General features: G+C 43.8%; 1 long non-coding RNA gene across 1 annotated transcript; it reads left to right on the plus strand.

Moving 5' to 3' along the window:
• Positions 1-517: 517 nt before the first annotated feature.
• Positions 518-11,604, plus strand: LOC117803122. Its single transcript, XR_004626790.1, has 2 exons — positions 518-3,351; positions 9,753-11,604. It is a non-coding gene; the product is annotated as an uncharacterized LOC117803122 (long non-coding RNA).
• Positions 11,605-19,230: the final 7,626 nt, after the last annotated feature.

Consider the following 19,230-nt stretch of genomic DNA (forward strand, 5'->3'; position numbering starts at 1 on the left):
AACCCCTTACCAGGTCTATCATTTGTAAATATCTTCTCCCATTCAAGTAGGTTGTGTTTTTGTTTTGTTGATTGTTTCCTTTGCTGTGCAGAAGCTTTTCCTTTTGATGTAGTCCCAGTGATTCACTTTTGCTTTTGTTTTCTTTGCCTTAGAAACATATCTGGAAAAACGTTGCTATAGATGATGTCAGAGAAATTACTGTGTGTGCTCTTTTCTAGGATTTTTATGGTTTCAGGTCTCACATTTGGGTCTTTAATCCATTTTGAGTTTATTTTTGTGTATGGCATATGAAAGTGGTCCAGTTTCATTCTTTTGCATGTAGCCGTCCAGTTTTCCCAACACCAATTTTTTAAAGAGACTGTCTTTTCCTCATTGCATATTCTTGCCTCCTTTGTTGTAGATTAATTGACCATATAAGTGTGAGTTTATTTCTGGGCTCTCTGTTCTGTTCCATTAATCTATGTGTCTGTTTTTGTGACAGTACCATACTATTTTGATTACTACGGCTTTGTAGTATGTCTTGAAATCTAGGATTGTAATACCTCCAGTTCTGATCTTTTTCAAGATTGCTTTGGTTATTTGGGGTCTTTTGTGGTTCCATACAAATTTTAGGATTATTTGTTCAAGTTTACTCCTTATATTTGTAAAATCATAACATGACCACTGTGGAAAGAAGAGGAATTGTTAGAGGATAGCAAGAAGGAGCTGGTGTGGTTCATTCTGAGGGTTAGAGTCATTTCTTGGGTGGTAGGAGGCCAGCCCGAGTCCCTACCAGTCAAGGCAAGGGATAATAGTAAAAACCAGATGGAGGTTGACCAAGCAATGTTATTGACTGGGACCTGCTAGTTGAAGAGCCCAGATTTGCTGGTTTTCTAGTGAACAGAAAATACTAATCAAATAGAGGATAAAGCAGTTGGACGGTAACTGTCATTGAGATAGAATGTGGAGAGGTTAAGGGAGGAAAGTGAGCCCGAGTCCCTGCTACCGTGCCAATTACTCTCTGAATAAGGCAAGTGACTTCTTGGCTGAATTGGAGTTCAGGATGTTGCCCTTGGTTTGTGCTTTTTATTTCCATGTCTGCACTGGGCAGGGCAGACAAAGCTGCAGTAACCTGTGAATATCCCATAAGCATTGAAGGAACAAGATCTGATGGGTGGGATGCCAAGAGATGTAATGCAGGGAAGTTCCAGAACTCTCAGTCTGTAGGCAAGCAGTAGTCCTCAAGAAAATGAACTGTTGCCTGAACTCCCTCCTGTTTTCAAATGGAATTTGTTGAATTCCTCAGTCAAAAGCAGGTTTTAGAAGCTGTTCAGGGCCTGGGTGCAAGGAAGTCCTGAGCCAGGCCAAGCCACCTGGTAGAGTGTGGCTGAAGCGACATCCCAAAGAGACTTCCCCCACGTGTGGAAGCCACAGATCAGTGTCCTGGCCCCTGTTCAAGTAGCAAGGACCTAAAGACCACTGGAACCTTTGAGCCCCCTCCCCCTCACAGAGAAGGAAGCTGAGACCCAGGTCAGTTATGCAGTTTAGCCAAAGTCACCCACAGTGCCCACAACCAGCCCCTCCCTGCCCCCATCACTGACAGCGCCCCATAAACCCCACCACCCACTTAGGGAAAATGAGATTCTTCTCAGGAAACAGCCAGAAAGTCCGCTCTAGTATGTATTTAATGAGCTAATGCAATCTCCTCCCAGGGATTTCTGCAGTTTCAGTCTTGTCTTAAACGCTTTGTGTCCACTAAACAGATCCCAGGCTCTGTCTTGTAAATGTATAAATGAGCACCTGTCTCGTAAGTTGAGTTTCATTAAACCAGCAGACTAATAGCTTTCAGGGTCTGTGAGAGAGATATGCTGTCAATCTTGTTACCAGCTGTTAGGGGCTGAATGGTGTCTCCCTAAAATTCCTATGTTGAAGTCCTGACCCCCAGCACCTCAGAATGTGACTGTATTTGGACATAGGGCCTTTAAAGGGGTAATTAAGTTAAAATGAGGTCATATGGGTGCACTTTGATGCAATATCACCGGTGTCCTTATAAAAAAAAGATTAGGACACAGACACACGTGGGGGAAGGATGTGAACACACAGGAAAGAGAGAGAGGAGTCGGGAGAAACCAAACCTGCCAACACCTTGATCTTGGACTTCCAGCCTCCAGACTGTGAGACAGAACTTTATGGTGTTGAAGCCGCAGCCTGGGCTGCTTTGTTACAGCAGAGGCAGCAAACGCAGACACCAGCTATTAGCATAGAGACAAATGGAACGGAGCAGAAAGTCCTTGGCATATTCTGCAGAGAAGCGTGCCAAAGGGTGGTGGTCTTTCAGCAGCAGGAGCCGGGGTGCTGATCCTAGTTTCTGGGAAGAAGGCAGCAGGGCAAAGTGGAATGTCCATCCCCCAAACTGCACCCCCTGCCCCAACGAGAGATCTGGTTATGCTTATCTAATCAGGCTCAGTCAAGAAGAGAAAAAAAATGCATAGCAGTGTTATTCACAACAGCCAAAAGGGGGGAGCAATCCAAATGCCCATCAGCAGATGAGCAGATAAACAAATGTGGATGTAGACACAATGGGATATTATCCGGCCTTAAAAAGGAATGGAATTCTGATCCGTGCTACAACACCGATGGACCTTGAAAACATCATGCTGGATGAAATAAGCCCATCACAGTAGAGGACACGTATTGTACAACTCCACCAATATCCTCAAATCCATAGAGACAGAAAATAGAGCAGGACTTAACGGGAAGGGGGAGATATTGTTCAGTGGGCACAGAGTTCATGTTTGGGATGATGAAAGTTTCAGGTACAGATAGTGGTAATAGTTATACAATGTTATGAATGTATTTCATGCCACTAAACTGCACACTTAAAGTGACAATTGTTATGTTGTATTTCCACCACAATTTTATAAATTTAGCATAAATCAAAAATTTAATATTTTCAAAGAATTTTTATTCAAAAGGAAGAGAAAAAATGCCCTTAAGGAGTTTCACTCAGTTCCACCCTCTTAGCTGGGGAGAAGGTCTTGCTGGGAATGGAAGAAGGCGTTTTGGATCTCGTGGTGGGGGGCCGAGTCCAGACCCTGGAGGTTTTTCTAGGGGAGATTTATATGGGCTCAAGTCAGCAAAGGGTGGGAAGTTAAGAATGTTAGGAGGATAGAGAATAGAATTGGAAAGGTCCAATGACCAAGTTCACCTCTTTTGAATTCTCCTCACACCCCCCCCCCAGAGGCTACTTTCTCATCCCTCCCCAACTCTGGCTTGATTTTCTCCATAGTTGCCTGTGTCTCCGAGACTTTGGGTGCCCGTGCCTCTCTCACTTCACTCCTCTTTGCCTGTTGAAGTATCATATTCTGAAAGGTAAAATCATGACTCTTCTACAGACCGTTCCCTGCTTGCATGTGAAAGATTTTATTTAACTCATTAATTAATGACAGACTCATTAAGAGGTTAAAACCAGATCAAATAAGATTTAGCCTTGCAGATTTAGCCTTAAGATTTTATATTTTCTTTGGACAAATGTATTTTGCATCACTATGAGCAGGACTCACTGGCATCACTGGAGACAGGAAACATTGGTGTGATTGTCCGTTTTCTACAAGTTTACTAATACCTCCACAGAGTTTTAAAATAGTCCAAAGACTATCAAAGGCCATACACCCTTATAGGACCGGGTACTGCTGGCTGGTCTGGGGGACAACACCCCAGCATTTCATTGGAAGGATACTAATAGTCTTTTTTGTGCATTTCTACATCTTTGACAGTTTTTCTGGCCTGCCTGTTTTGCAGGGTATAAGCACGTCCCCGGGGCTCTCCCGAGTTCTCAGCCAACTTTGTGGGCCAGGCTTGGGTGGGAAGGAACCTGTCACTAAATCCCTGATTGTACCTGAACTCAACCCCCGTGGGTCTGCTCCAGCTTGTCTTTCCTGAGCGGAGCTGAAATCACCCCATTAGCTGACCCCACGCAAGGCCACGTGAGCCCCGCCTCATCCATGTCTACATCCCTGGGGACCCACTGTTATTTGGTGTGCAAGGGGAACACACTCTGCCAACAATCCAGCATATTTTCTGCCTCAGCATTTGCCGTTTTTTCTTACTTAATCTACTTATGGCCTGAACATGGTTGCAGCTTGATCACTCTTAAACTGTGTGTCCACTTCCTTGGTGCCAGGCTGTGAAAACCAGTATCAGCTCCTGTAGTGTGACCCTTCCTTACTCATTCTAGGGTACAGGCAGATGACAGCTCACAATAGAGAAGAAAATGAATAGCAAAATTAACACTTTTATAATATCAAAACATATTTATTAACTTGAGTGTCTATTATATGTTAGACTTTATGGTAAGAAATAAGATAGATTCGGGCCGCCTGGGTGGCACAGCGGTTAAGCGTCTGCCTTCGGCTCAGGGCATGATCCCGGCGTTATGGGATCAAGCCCCGCATCAGGCTCCTCCGCTATGAGACTGCTTCTTCCTCTCCCACTCCCCCTGCTTGTGTTCCCTCTCTCGCTGGCTGTCTCTATCTCTGTCAAATAAATAAAAATCTTAAAAAAAAAAATAGATTCAAAAATAAAAAAATAGCCAGCCTTCTCGATCTAATGTGGGTAACAGCCAGAAGAGCAGGTAATTAGCCATGACTGTGCATGGCATTCTGATGTCCCCAACTTTGAAAAGCTTGTTGCTTTGCCCTGCTTCCCCATTGCTATAAGCTCTGTCAGAGTGTATTTATGAGTTACCCCAAGCATAGGAATAACTTGTGGGGACAAGCCATGCCACATAGGCTAGGTCTTCCCAGTCTTGGCTTGGATATTTTTACTCATACGCAGGTCAGTTAATATGCTTTTGGGAAAATCTGGGTTTGATTAGGAAGGAGAAGAGAGTAGAGGGACCTGGGTAGATGTTATGGGTCAATTGTGTCTCCCAAAAAAAAGATAAAGCCCTAACCCCCAATACCTCAGAATGTGACCTTATTTGGAAATAGGATTGTTGCAGATATAATTAGTTAAGCTGAGGTCATACTGGAGTAGGGCGGGCCCTGATCCAATATGACTAGTGTCTTTACCAGAGGAGAAGAGAGAGGAGTGCCTGGGCGGCTCAGTTGGTTAAGCGCGGTTAAGTGCCTGCCTATGGTCCTGGGATTGAACCCCGCTGCGGACTCCCTGCTTAGCAGGGAGACTGCTTCTCCCTCTCCCTCTGCTCCTGCCCCCTGCCCGCCTTGGGCTTGCTTTCTCTCTCTCTCTCAAATAAAATCTTTAAAAAGGAAAAAAAAAAAAGAGAAAAGAGGGGCACACAGGGAAAGCTGTGTGATGAGGGGCAGAGGCTGGAGTGAGGTGGCTGTAAGCCAAGGAGCACCAGGGATGGCCAGCAGGCCACCAGACACAAGGAGAGGAAGGAATGGTCCTCCTCTACGGGCCTCACGGCGGGGGCATGGCCCTGCTCACACCTTGCTCTCTAACTTTAGCCTCCAGAATTTCGAGAGAGCACATTTATACTTTTTTACACCACCTGCTTTGTGGGCATTTTTTTCTGGCAGCCCTAGGAAACTCATACAGTAGGCAACCAATAATGTCCCATATTCAGTAAGGAAATGTGCTCTCAAGTTGGGGACAGAATTGAAATTAAAATACCCGTCTGAGGGAGCTCTGGAGCCATCACTTCCTCAGGCCTAATTTGACTTTAACTTAGATGATGGGCACATAATAGCTGTTTTCAGGAGGTGACTCTCTTAACCACCCTTGAAAGTGATTCTGATTATTTTGAGTTTCTGTTCTATTGAAATGTGAATTCAGACCACAGATGCCTTTATTGCACTGAATGCCTTTGACCTGAGGGCTCTGGCTGAAAGTGCGGGATTCCAAGGGAGATAGATGCCAACTAACCCATTAACCTGCTCTGACCGTCGTCGCAGTCAGGGCTGGGTGCTGGGCAGTGTGATGACAGCTTTAATGAAGAAGACTCCCGCACGCCACCTGCCACTGTTGACAATGGGGTACTCCAGGGGACAGGAATAGGTTTGGGTTTTTTTTTTTTGTTTCAGGGGATTTTTTTTTTTTTTTGTATTTTTTTCACAAGACAGGGAGCAGCAAAATCTGCTATTCTCTGGAAATTGCTATCTGGACTGACAACATAGAAATATTTTCAATCTGTCCATCACTTCATGCCAAGCCTCTGAGGTTTGACTGTCTTAGCCACTCACTCCTTGAAACTCTTGGCTCTCAGTGTGGTTCCCAGACCAGCAACCTCAGCATCACCTGAGAACTTGTTAGAAATGCAGATTCTGGGGCTCCTGCGTGGCTCAGTCATTAAGCATCTGCCTTCGGCCCAGGGCCTGGTCCCAGGGTCCTGGGATCGAGACCCACATCGGGCTCCCTGCTCCACTGGGAGCCTGCTTCTTCCTCTCCCACTCCCCCTGCTTGTGTTCCCTCTCTCGCTGGCTGTCTCTCTCTGTCAAATAAATAAATAAGATCTTTAAATTAAAAAAAATGCAGATTCTTACGGCCCCAATCCAGACCTACTGGATTAGAAACTCTGCCAGTGGGGCCCAGCAATCTGAATTTCAGCAATCCATCGAGGTGATTCTGATGCCCACTGATGTCTGAGAACCAAAACTTGAATCTGTTGCCATCAGTGGCAGTGCGTTGTCTTAAGGCACTGGCTAGCCTTTGTGCTGCTTCTTTACCACGTCCTATCGTAGCTCATTCCTCCTTTATCCCCCTGCCTGTACGTGAGTAGGTACGTATGCAAGCACACACACATGCATTCACGCGGCTGTCATTGGACATCCAGGAAAACGTAGGCTCTAGGTCGGTTTGGTAGGTGCATCCACATGAGTGTGAAGCTCTGTTGGGATGTTAGTTAAGCTCCTTCAGGTCATAAGGAGCAAAGATCCTTTCAGATTTTTTCAGGTGGCAGCATGTATTGTAAAGAAACAAAGAGAAGAAGCATCTCTTACTGTAACAAACAGGAAAAAACCGTATAAAGGTATTTCTGAGAGAGAGGGAGGGAGAGAAATGAGAAGAAGTAAGACAAGAAGTCATCTCAGTGTCTAGGCTCCATGGAATCTTGGAATGTTCTTCATGAAAAGCAGTGATTCCCAGCCAGTCCAGCAGTCCAGCATCTGGTGTCCTTTGCTACTGGCTCTAGGAGCTCCACTTGCATTTGACTGACTTTCCTACATCTCCGCCTCTTCTGTGACTATTTCTTCTTCTCCTCGATGCCACCGCCTACCCTTAGGTGTGGTTGCCATGAAGGATCTGTGTATTGGCTTTTTTGCTGCTTTCTTTCAGTCTGGCTGCCAATGTGGGGTTCCTCTGTCTTACACCCAAAGAGCCCATAGAGACATCCGGTTGGGTCTCCAGTGTCACTGTGTCAGCATAGAGCTTTCCCATTTGGGTGGAGAATTGCTACGGCCAGTCCAGAGGTGGCAGCTCTTGCTTGGGCACCAGTCCCTGGTCAGTCAGTGCTGGCCAGGACACATGGAGGTGCAGGCGAGAAACTGCTTAATGGTGCGGGGTACCCAGGAGAATTCTGGGTGTGATAGGCGCTCAGGTGACATCAGACCCCCTTGGAGGTAAGAGAAGCCTAGGAAGAAAATATAGATCTTAAAGTCATGACTGTGTAAGTAGATGATAGTTAAAGCCCCTTGTTTGGTAATATTGCCCAAGAACGACGATAGAAAGAGAAATGGAAGCCCAGGATCACCCACAGCTACTAAGGGGTAGATGGAGGGCCATTAGAATATAGGAGCTAGCATTTGTTGAGCACCTACTGTTTACCAGGCTCTACGTTTTGGTGCTTTACATAAATTACCTTATTTATTCTTTAAAACTCTTACAGACTAGATATTATTATTGTCCCCAATTTACAGATGACAAGGCTGACCAAGGCTCACAAAAATCAGGATCAAGCAACTTATAAATGACAGAGCGGAGATTTCAGTGCAGTTTTGTCCAATTCCACTACTGTTGCTCTCACTAGGGTATATGAACTATATTGGCCTCAAGGATATGGTCTGAAACATGGCAGTGATACCAGGGAGAAGAATGTTTTCTGGAGGAAGTGATTAAGAGCAAAAACCTCTGAAAGATGCCCCTGGGCAATTAGAAATTTATCAATGGAATTTCTATTTCACTTGGGAGAGTCTGATTGTGATGAATTAAGAAGGCTGGCAAAGGAGACAGTGAGGGTCAGCTGCAAAAGAGTAAGAAGTGGGGAAAGCTTTGTGTTGTGTTGTTGTTTCTGTTTTACTGTGAAGATGGTCCAGTCAGGAGACAGAATCCATGCCAGTAATACGAACAGAGAAAATTAATTAATTAATTAAAAAATTTTATTTTTTATACTTTTTAAAATTTAAAATCAGTTAATTAACATATAATGTATTATTGGTTTCAGAGGTAGAGTTCAGTGATTCATCAGTCTTATATAATACCCACTGCTCATTATATCACGTGCCCTCCTTAATGTCTATTGCCCAGTTACCAGGTACCCTCCCCCGCCCTCTCCCCTCCATCAACCCTCAGTTTGTTTCCTATGATTAAGAGTCTCTTCTGGTTTATCTCCCTCGCTGATTTTGTCTTATTTTATTTTTTCCTCTCTTCCCCTATGATCCTCAGTTTTGTTTCTTAAGTTCCACATGAGTAATATCATATGATAATTGTCTTTCCGTGATTGACTTATTTTCCTTAGCATAATACCCTGTAGTTCTATCCACGTCATTGCCAATGGCAAGATTTCATTTTTTGATGGCTGGGTCGTATTCCATTGTAGGTACACACCACATCTTCTTTATCCATTCATCTGTCGATGGACATCTGGGCTCTTTCCATTGTTTGCCTATTGTGGACATTGCTGCTATAAACATTGGGGTGCAGGTGCCCCTTTGGATCACTACATTTGTGTCTTTGGGTAAATACCCAGTAGTGCAATTGCTGGGTCACAGGGTAGCTCTATTTTCAACTTTTTGAGGAACCTCCATACTGTCTTCCAGAGTGGCTGCCCCAGCTTGCATTCCCACCAACAGTGTAGGAGGGTTCCCCTTTCTCCACATCCTCGCCAACATCTGTCGTTTCCTGACTTGTTAATTTCAGCCATTCTGACTGGTGTGAGGCGGTATCTCATTGTGGTTTTGATCTGTATTTCCCTGATGCCGAGTGATGTGGAGCATTTTTTCAATGTGTCTGTTGGCCATTTGGATGTCTTCTTTGGAGAAATGTCTGTTCATGTCTTCTGCCCATTTCTTGATTGGATTATTTTTGAACAGAGAACATTTAATACAGAGAATTATTAAATTGGTAAAAGGGAGTTAACCATGAAGAGGAGTAAAGAGAACTCTAAAGACTCAGGAACAGCAGGTGTAGGGAGAAACCACTATCACCAGGGCAGAGGCAAATATCCAAGGAAAACAAATTTGGCAGAGGGGCTCTCTCCGAGGCTGAGATAAAGGACTCATTGGGGAGGGTGTGACTGTGGCCACTGGACAGGATACCAGTTTGCCAGGGTGCTGCAAGCCAGGGCTAGCAAACAGAAAACTACCTGCTGGAGTGCAGGTGAGTCATCCTGGGAAGCTGCCAGTTGGAGCGGCAGCGGAACTTCCTGGGGGCAGGGGGTGTGTGTGCCATGGATCTCCCACTGGCCCCACTGGTTCTGTGCTGCAGGAACAAGACAATAGACACTGGAACCAGGGCAAAAAGCCCTTTCCACCTGCAGTGACTACCTCCCCAACTCCCCAGTGCCTGCTGCAGGTAAACTTTCCCATTTGTGACAGGTGGCAGGAGAAATATTTGCAGGGTCCAGCCCCAACATCCCCTAGCAGGGCAAAGAAGGATGGACTTGGAACCCCTTGTGCACTACTAGCTGGTGCGAAGCCCTCTGCCGGCGGCACCCAGGACACCTGATTGCCCCTTCCTTCGAATATTACCAGGAGGACTCCGACAGCCCCCTGCCGCAAATGGCCAGGGTGAGCATCCCTGTGCTCAGGGACGTTCTCTTACGCACTAGAGCGAAGATTCTCAGAGCTGCAGCCAGTGGGATTGCTGGGCATACCACACAGGAACTTACGAAGTGCTGCTAAGCTGCTCTCCAGAACACTGCACAGTCTACCATCCAATCTGTACTGCGCAAGGATTTCCATTTCCCTACCTCCTTGTCAGCAATCGCTACCACCTGACTTTCTAATTCTTCCTATGCTGTGGGTGTAAAGTGGCATCTCATACAATTTGCATCTCTTTGGCTAATAATGAAGTCGAACATTTCTTCATATTTTCCCTTTTATATCCTGGGCCCATTCTTCTGCTGATTTCCTGACTTTTGTTTTGTTAATTTCCTTGGAAATTCTAGATAAGATGTCAATAAACTTTACTGTCAAGGGCCCAGATAGTAAGCATTTTTGGATTTGCAGGCCATATGTTCTCTGCTGCACCCACTCAACTCTGCTGCTAAAGCATGTAGCGGCTATGACGATGCGTAAGGGAGCGAGCAGGGCTGTGTTCCGATAAAACTTACACAAAAAGGTGTAAATACATACAGCAGAAAAGGTCTGAAGAAGTCGGTGTCATTGAAATGAATTGGACGCTTAACCACTGAGCCACACAAGCACCTCATAAAGGTTGTATTTTTAAAGAAAATTTATTATTCTTTTTGCTTAAAGTGGGTTTCAATTTGTATCACCACAATAATGCAGCAGAGCAGAGAGCACTCCAGAACTCAGGGGCTTAAAACAACGTGTGTTTACTATTGGCAAGTGTGCATATGTCGGTTGAGGTTCGGCCTGTCGGGGCTGGGGCAGCTTTGTTTCTCACAACAGGTGGTGGCTTGGCTCCCCGGGTCTCTCCTCCACACCGCGGTGTGCTTTGCCAGAGCCCATTCTTCTGACGTGATAGCAACAGTGCAAAGGACAACCAGGAGCAGGCAAGGCCTCTCAAGGCCTAGGGCTTCAGTGGACATATAGCCAAGCTCAAGGTCAAGGGGCAAGAGGTATACTCTATGCACACGAAGCTGATGGAAGGGTGTGGAAGCAGAGAGCGTGGAAGACTTGGAGTCATCAACGCCATCTACCAAGAAGAGGGTGAAATCTAAACTCCACTACCTAGATTTCGAATTCTCCTATTGTCTGGTCTCACTCCATTCATCCAATCCACGCCTCTGCTTTGGGCTATTCATCTAGGACACAGTTCATGGACCTTGGGAATCTTCTAGAAGCTGCACAAGATTGGGCAATCCCAGACAGCAACCTGCCTTCCAACTGCAGGCCAAACTTAGCTTGCCGCTGCTTTCCCACCACACAAAAAAGAGGGGGCAGTTTTATGGGTCTGCTTGTTATCCACAGTGTTTATAAAACAAACAAATGTTAAACAGTTTTTCCTCTAGGAAATAAACCAAACCAGAGATCTTCTTTATGATCTTTTATTTTAGTTCTTTGGGGGAAAAAAGTCTCCAGGAATTATTTTCTCAATAAACAATGACAACAGTTTGTTTTCATGGGATTGACTTGAATCCTCCCCCACTTTCTTTTTTTGGAGTAAGAGGTTGACTACAGAAATGAGAAAGAGATTTTTTTATTCTTTTTTTTGTATGTGGTTTCTCTGGCTGGAAAATAAAAGCTCTGCATTCTTTCTGTATTCAGGCACTTCAAAGTTATAAAAATTTAGATAAAGTACACCAGGGTTATGGTTGTTCTAGATTTCAGTCTATTTATAACTTCCTCATATTTCACATTAGTTTGACCTCAGGTTAAAGGAATGCTTTTGAAAAGTATAATGATTTGATCCTAGCAATGGATATAGCAAAAATACTGGGGTCAATAAGTTAAATTAAAAAGCTTAAAATAAAACATAAAAAAAAGAAGAAGAAGAAGGAAAAGAAGAAGAAAAAACTAGATCTGGCAAACTTTAAGTTTAGGACTGCATGACAATAGGAGAATTTCCCAGCCGTGTTCTCATAAAAGAATAACAGTGTGAAAATATTTTTCAAAGCTTGCCAGAGTAAAAAAGTTTGAACTAGAAGAAACTGATTTCCTAATACTCTGACTCATTTTCACAGCTTACATAGGGATTTTCCCTAGATTTGTCTTTAGTACCTTTACATACGTGTTTTGTTCCTTTCTTTTCCACCAAAGTCTGAATAATGCCAAATGAGCTGGGGTTTCACAATATTACCTAAAATATATGCTTCATGATTTACTGAGAGGAAAAGAGCCAGTTTCAAAACAGTATATATATGTGATTATATATATATGTGTGTGTGTGTGTTCCTACATCTGTCAATCTAGAGTGAGAAAGAGATATACATACACACATTACACAGAAAAACATGTAAGACCGTGTCTATAAGGAAGATACCAGAATATTAACAATTACCTTTGTGTGTTAACTTTCTCTCCATGCCCCTATTTATTTGTTTTCATATGTTTAATTTGTTTCTAATGAACATATATTATTACCTATATAATACTAAACGGGATTTTTTAAAAAAGAGAATAAATATTTAACAGTTTGGCCTTTCGCCTGAAGAATTGTGAAAGTCCTCTAAATTTAAGGAAAAGTTTTGATGACAAAACTTCTATAGGGAGTTTGTTGGAACGCTGGCAATCCTCTGGCTAGCTTTATTTCATTCAGCAGAAAATCGGAGTGAGACAGGATGAGTTTGGATCCCACCGATTGCCTTCCTCACCAGGCTGGTCCTAACACACCCCAGAGAAGCATGCCGTGTGCGGGAGAGATACACCCAGTGTCACCTCTGAGTCTGGCCTACGTATCACCATTTCACCTGCCACGTATGCAGCGTGGGGAAGTTGTCCCTAGACCAAGGGTCAGGCCGATCTTGCTAAGTGAGATATTAACTTATGCTTAGGAATTTTTCTCGTGCAGCGATACTTCAAAAAATAATCACATTCATTGTGATATGGATAAGATTAAATACTAACCATATACATAGGTTTAGAACTTGGCAGATGGCGTTTTACTTCTTATAAATCAAAAGGAATTATAGATGTGATTTAAATTAATCTCTTTGTGTTTCCAAATGTAGTCTGTTGAAATTTAGATATCTGAGGACTGAAATTATGATAGTTAATGAACAAGACAATCCCACAACTGGTTTTCAGAACCTGGAGCTACTGGAGCCAGGAATGAAGAAATGGACTTTGCATTCAGGGATTTGTGCTTATCACAGCAACAAGTTCAAGATTTGCTTTGTCCTTTTGTTTTAAATCTTAGAACAACAAATAAAAACAAGAAGAGTGACTAGGGAATCTCAGCCACATGAACAATTATAAGCAAATGGTTCAGTTTGTTAGACGGACCATTTTGCCGGTATCCTGGATCAAGGCCAGTTATGCCATTGTGGGCAGGGGTGCAAAGGTTTAGCAAATGGGGATTGAGGAACAGCTCAGAGCAATTAGATCGTATAAAGTCCCAAATGCCTACTTTATCAGGATGAATCCAAGTTCGGCTTCTATTGCTAAAAGAAAAAATAAAAAGTGATGCAAACATGTTACTTACAAGCAAACCTGAGGGCATGCCATCTATTATCAGCAATAAACAGATTTGATTCTTTTGTAAACGAGATTGTCAGGGCCCAGGGGATTTGTCAGCACCCGGATAATCCTTCAAGTCATCTGCCTGGCCTACCATGGTAATAGGAAATTGTCAGTAATAAGGCTGGTTAACAATCTTCTTGTCTGATGCATTAAAGATAATTCCACAAAACCCAGAGGGTCTTAGCCAACCAGCCTGCATACATGTTTCAATATTGCCAAGTCCACAGAGCCTGCAAAGACTGTCACCTGTACATCACTAGATCATCACTCTGCACAGCACCTGGGACTTGGGGAGTTTTTAATGCGATATGGGGTATGGAACAGAGAGTTTGGTGGCCATGGGCATACCAAAGTGTGCAGTATCCCACTCTCCACATACCAAGATGGTGCAGGGCGCCAGGCCCAGTTAGGGATCCACAGCTTCATGAAGGTCAGACTGTGGTTCCTTCCTTTCTTTCCCCTTCCTTCCTTCCTTCCTTACTTCCTTCCTTCCTTCCTTCCTTCCTTCCTTCCTTCCTTCCTTCCTTCCTTCCTTCCAAGATTTATTTATTTATTTTAGAGAGAGAGAGAATGTGTGTGTGAGAGGGAGGGAGAGTCCTAACTAACCAGGCTCCTTGCTCAGCAGATCTCGATCTCATGACTCTGAGATCACAACCTGAGCTGAAACCAAGAGTCGGAGGCCTAACCACTGCACCACCCAGGCGCCCCTACACTGTGGTTTCTTGTTTCTTCTTTCCCCCTTATTGTTCATATGATTCAAATTTAGTGTTTTGAATAAGTAATACATACACATGATTTAAAAAAAAATTTTTTTTTTAAGAAGGCAGTATGCCTGCAAGGGGCACGTGGGTGGCAAAGTCAGTTGAGTCTGGGACTCTTGGTTTCAGCTTAGCTCATGATCTCAGGGTCATGGGATTGAGCCCCGAGTCAGGCTCCACACTTAGCATGGAGTCTGCCTCAGATTCTCTCTCCCTCCTCACTCACTCTGTCTCAAACAAATAAATAAAATCTTAGAAAGAAAAGGAAGGCAGGAAGGAAGGAAGGAAGGGAGGGAGGAAGGAAGGAAATTCTATACCCAATATGGGGCTTGAAAGCAGGACCCTGAGATCAAGAATCAAATGCTCTACCAACAGAGCCAGCCAGGTGACTCCCAAAAAAATTTTTTTAAGATTTTATTTATTTATTTATTTATTTATTTGAGGAAGAGAGTGAGGGAGAGAGTAAGAGAGTGAGGGGAAGGGCAGAGGGTGAGAGATGGAACCCCTAGCAGATTCCACAAATATTTATTTAGCACCTGCTGTGTCTTAGGTATCATTTTAGGCATTGCAAATATAGTAGCAGACAAGGTAAACTCAGTTCCTACCCTCATGGGGCTCCCATCCTAATGGTAAGTAACATACTGTAAACAAATAAAATGACAGTCATGGCAGGCAACAAGCAAATCAGTGTATAATATAATATGAGATAGTAGTGATAAGTGCCCGTGTCTCTATTTAATGGGTTTAGGATTAAGAGTCTTTTTTTTTTTTTTTAATGACATTTAGAGGAAGGGCTCCAATTCTGACTTGAAAAATTACTGAAGCTGCTGGCTTTAGAAGTTTTCATGCTGAAGGAGGCTCTGGCCAGAGCATAAGCTTGCTGATCCTGTTCCCAACTGACTGAAATGTCTCTGGTCTTTTGAACGATACAGTGTCACTCTGGATTTACAAACGACTTTAAAGCCACTCTTTGAGAACCAGTTTTCTTGTAGAGGTGCTCTTAGGAAGGTTTCTTTTACAAGTGATATGAGGTTCTTATTGCTGCTGTGGTAAGTTGCAATAACTTGGTGGCTTAAAACAACACAGCTTTATTATCCTGCGGTTCTGGAGGCCAGAAGTCTGAACTAGGTCTTGTGGGGATAAAATCAAGGTGCATGCAAGACTGCATTTCCTCTGGAGGCTGCGGGAGAAAGCCTTTTCCAGTTTCTAGAGACCTCTGCGTGCCTTGGCTGGGGCACTCCTCACTCTAGCCTTGATTTCATGTCATATCTTGTTGTTCTGACTCTGAACCCCTTGCCTCCTTCTCCGAAGGACTAGTGATTCCACTGGGCCCACCCAGATCATCCAGGATCATCTTCCCACCTCAAGATCCTTAATGTAATCACACCTGCAAAATAACAGATTCGTTGGTCTGGGGATTACCTTGTGGACATTTTCAGGGGCCATTCTTCTGCCCCCCACATAGGAAATTAACAGCTTGGGTGGAAAAGTTGTTAAGCGTCTGACTCTTGGTTTCAGCTCAGGTCATGATCTCAGTGTCGTGAGATGGAGCCCCAAGTGGGGTTCCGAGCTCAGTGCTGAGTCTGCTTGAGGTTCTCTCTTCACCCTCCCTGTGCCCCTCCCACTCGTACTCACCTTCTCTTTCTCTTTCTAAAATAAATAAATCTTTAAAGAATGAAAGAAACAAACAACCTGGCCGGCTCAGTTGGTGGAGCATGTGACTCTTGACCTTGGGATTGTGAGTTCGAGCCCCACATTGGGTGAAGAGATTACTTAAAAGTAATAAAATCTTAAACGAACAAACAAAAAAGAAACAGGACACCTGGGTGGCTCAGTCGGTTAAGTGCCTGCCTTTGGCTCAAGTCATGATCCCGGGGTCCTGGGATCGAGCCCTGCATTGGGCTCCGTACTCAGGAAGGAGTCTGGTTCTCCCTTTCCCTCTGCTGCTTTCTCACTTTCTCTCTCACTCTGTCAAATGAATAAATAAAATATTAAAAAAAATTTTTTTAATGATAAAAAAAAGAAACAGCAACTGGGGAGCAAGATAATAATATAAAAAGTGAATTAAAGTAACAGGGAATTATGTAAACAATAATTTTGGCAGAGGATGCCTCAAGATTGAACACTTTGAGTTTAGCAAATGAGTTTTAAATATCTGGTATGTGCCAGGATACATCAGTAAACAAAACAGGAAAAATCCCTGCCCTTATGGGGCTTACATTCAACAAAGACACCATAAAAAAGCTCATTATGTGGTAATTTAGAAATGGTTAAGTGCTATGGAAGAAAGGAAGAGTGGATCAGGGAAAGGGACTGGAGAGCGGCCAGTGGGCGTTGGAGAAACCCTCTGCCTGCGGACACTAGGGGGAGCTGCAGCACACTTTTGGCGGCTGAGAGTGGTAAAGGATCTCAGTTACATAATCCGAGTTTGGGAGCCAGGAGGAATTTTAGAGGTCAGTTAGTTTAACTTCCTCTGTTCATAAAGAGAAAGCTATGGCTCAGAAGGTCCACAATGTGGTCATTAGTTATTCTTCATTTGGCCTAAATTTGAGAGTCTCCTCCTCTCTCCCCAAGAAAGCCAGACATAGTCATCACGTTATCAAAGGCAGTGCCTGCCAGGAGGTGAGGCTGGGAGGGTTTTGTATCAGAGCAGCAGGAGGGATGGATGATCTCAGAGTGTAGTTCTATCTATGCCACTGTTGAAAAATCATTCCACAGAACTTCTAATATGTCTCTTTCTAAGTGCAGCATTCTGAAGTCTTAAATCAGTGACACTGCCCTTCAGCCTTTGAGACTCAACATTGGTGAAAATAACCTACATCGGACAGACACCAAAGGAAAGGAAAAATGGATTATGATAAAGAGCCTTTGGCGTTTATAACAAAAGAATAATATAGCTTCATTTTCCTAATCGTTACTGCTTCAAATGGTTATTTAAGCTTTCAATGGTTACAGTAAATCATGGGTTGATTAGATATTTTCATCCAGTATCTCCTGGGGTGAGACTATTTGCCAAAGGTGTAGTTGAGCCAATACCAAAGCCCAATATTTCTTAGATTAACAGGAAGAGCTATTTGAGTTTCATGACAATTATAAGACCAAGAGGTAACAATGTAATGCCCTTCTATTCAAGAGACCTGTATTTTTTAGGGCAACATTGGTTGAGACTGGAGCATTCACGCGGTTTAGTCTGGCCCTGGGCAGTACCTTCCCCTAACACATTTAGATTCACCAGTGAGTCCCCCCTGGTTATCCCCTTCTCTGCAACATCCCCTGGTTGTCCCGCCCCTCTCAAGCAGAGGAAATTCCAGGATTCTTTCCGTTTCTGTATTCCTTTCCCTTATCACCAGCAGACCCCAGGACCCACCTATTTTTCTCATTTACCTGTCTGCCTCTTTCACTAGACTTTATAGCTTCTTTTTAAAATCTTTTTTTCTTGGGGTGCCTGGGTGGCTCCATTGGTTAAGTGTCCAACTTTTGATTTTGGCTCAGATTATAGGGTTGTGAGGTTGAGCCCTGTTTCGAGCCCTGCACTGAGTGTGGAACCTGCTTAAGATTTTCTCTCTGCCCCTCCCCCCCGCCTGCCACACCCCCCCACCACGGATGAGCGCGCTCTCTATCTAAAAAAATAAAATCTTTTTTCTTATTGTGGTAAAATATACATAACATAAAATTTATCATTTTTAACCATTTTAAGTGTACAGTTCAGTAGTGGTAAGTATATTCACATTGTTGTGCAACCATCACCACTATCCATCTCCAAAACACTGTCATCTTGTAGAACTGAAATTCTGTGCCCATTAAAAGTAATTCCCATCCCCACTTCCTCTCAGCCTCTGGCAACCCTCATTTTCCATTTCTATGAATTTGATTACTCTAGGAAACTCCTAGAAGCGGAATCATCAGTATTTGTGTGTGTGCGCGCACATGCATGTGCGTGTGCGTGTGTGTGGCGTATTTCATTTAGCATGATGTCCTCAAGGTTCATCCATGTTGTAGCATGTTTCTGAATTTTATTCAGATAGCTTCTTGAGGTCAGGAATCATTCAATAAATGTTTAAATTTGTTTGAGTTGAAAAAAACTAGGTGGATATGAATGTAAAGTAACAAGATCTGTAAACAATCTCAAAAGGGAGGAAGTTAACACTGACAGCCCCATATCAACAGGGTGAACCACAGACCAACAGGCATGCATATATGGCCATAGTGCCAGGGACCCCACGCTGACCTGCTGCTTCACTTCCACCTTCCAGATCTCATGCAGCTGTCTCTTCTAAACAATCTCAACCTGCAAATACATGAGCAAAGCAATTCTGGGAGACATGGTTCCAGCTGAGCGGGGTCAACAACGTGAAAGCCACTACAATACCATTAGAACGTATTCCAGACAGGAGAGTTTCCACGTTGACCAGATACAAACAAGAACTAAACATTCTCTTTGCACTTTTACGTATCTGGTGACCACAGATGGTCTCTGGCTCCATGTATTTCACACTTTCTCTTCTGTTATCCACATACTTCTGGGCCAGGTGTCTTAGGAACATATTCTTACTGGGACAAGACCTCTGGCCTTGCATGTCTACACAGGTGAGACAGTAGTATTCCTGGAAAGCATTCCTAAACCTGGACAGCTAATCATAACTAAACATGAAGTGCTTGCAAATCACATAAATACAGGGGGCCTGTTGGTAGAACATGTGACTCATCTCAGGATTGTAAGTTCGAGCCCCATGCTGGGTGTAGAGATTACTTAAGAATAAAATCTTTTTAAAAATCACATGGGAGCACCTGGGTGGCTCAGTAGGTTAAACGGCCAACCCTTGATTTTGGCTCAGGTCATGATCTCAGGGTCTTGGGACAGAACCCTGTGTCAGGCTCTGCTCTCAGCAGGGGGTTGGCTTCTGTCCCCCTCTCTCCCTTTCCCTCTGCCCTCCCAACTCTCGTGAGCT

The sequence above is a fragment of the Ailuropoda melanoleuca genome, chromosome 7 (assembly GCF_002007445.2).
Source record: "Ailuropoda melanoleuca isolate Jingjing chromosome 7, ASM200744v2, whole genome shotgun sequence".
In the NCBI taxonomy this organism is placed as follows: Eukaryota; Metazoa; Chordata; class Mammalia; order Carnivora; family Ursidae; genus Ailuropoda; species Ailuropoda melanoleuca.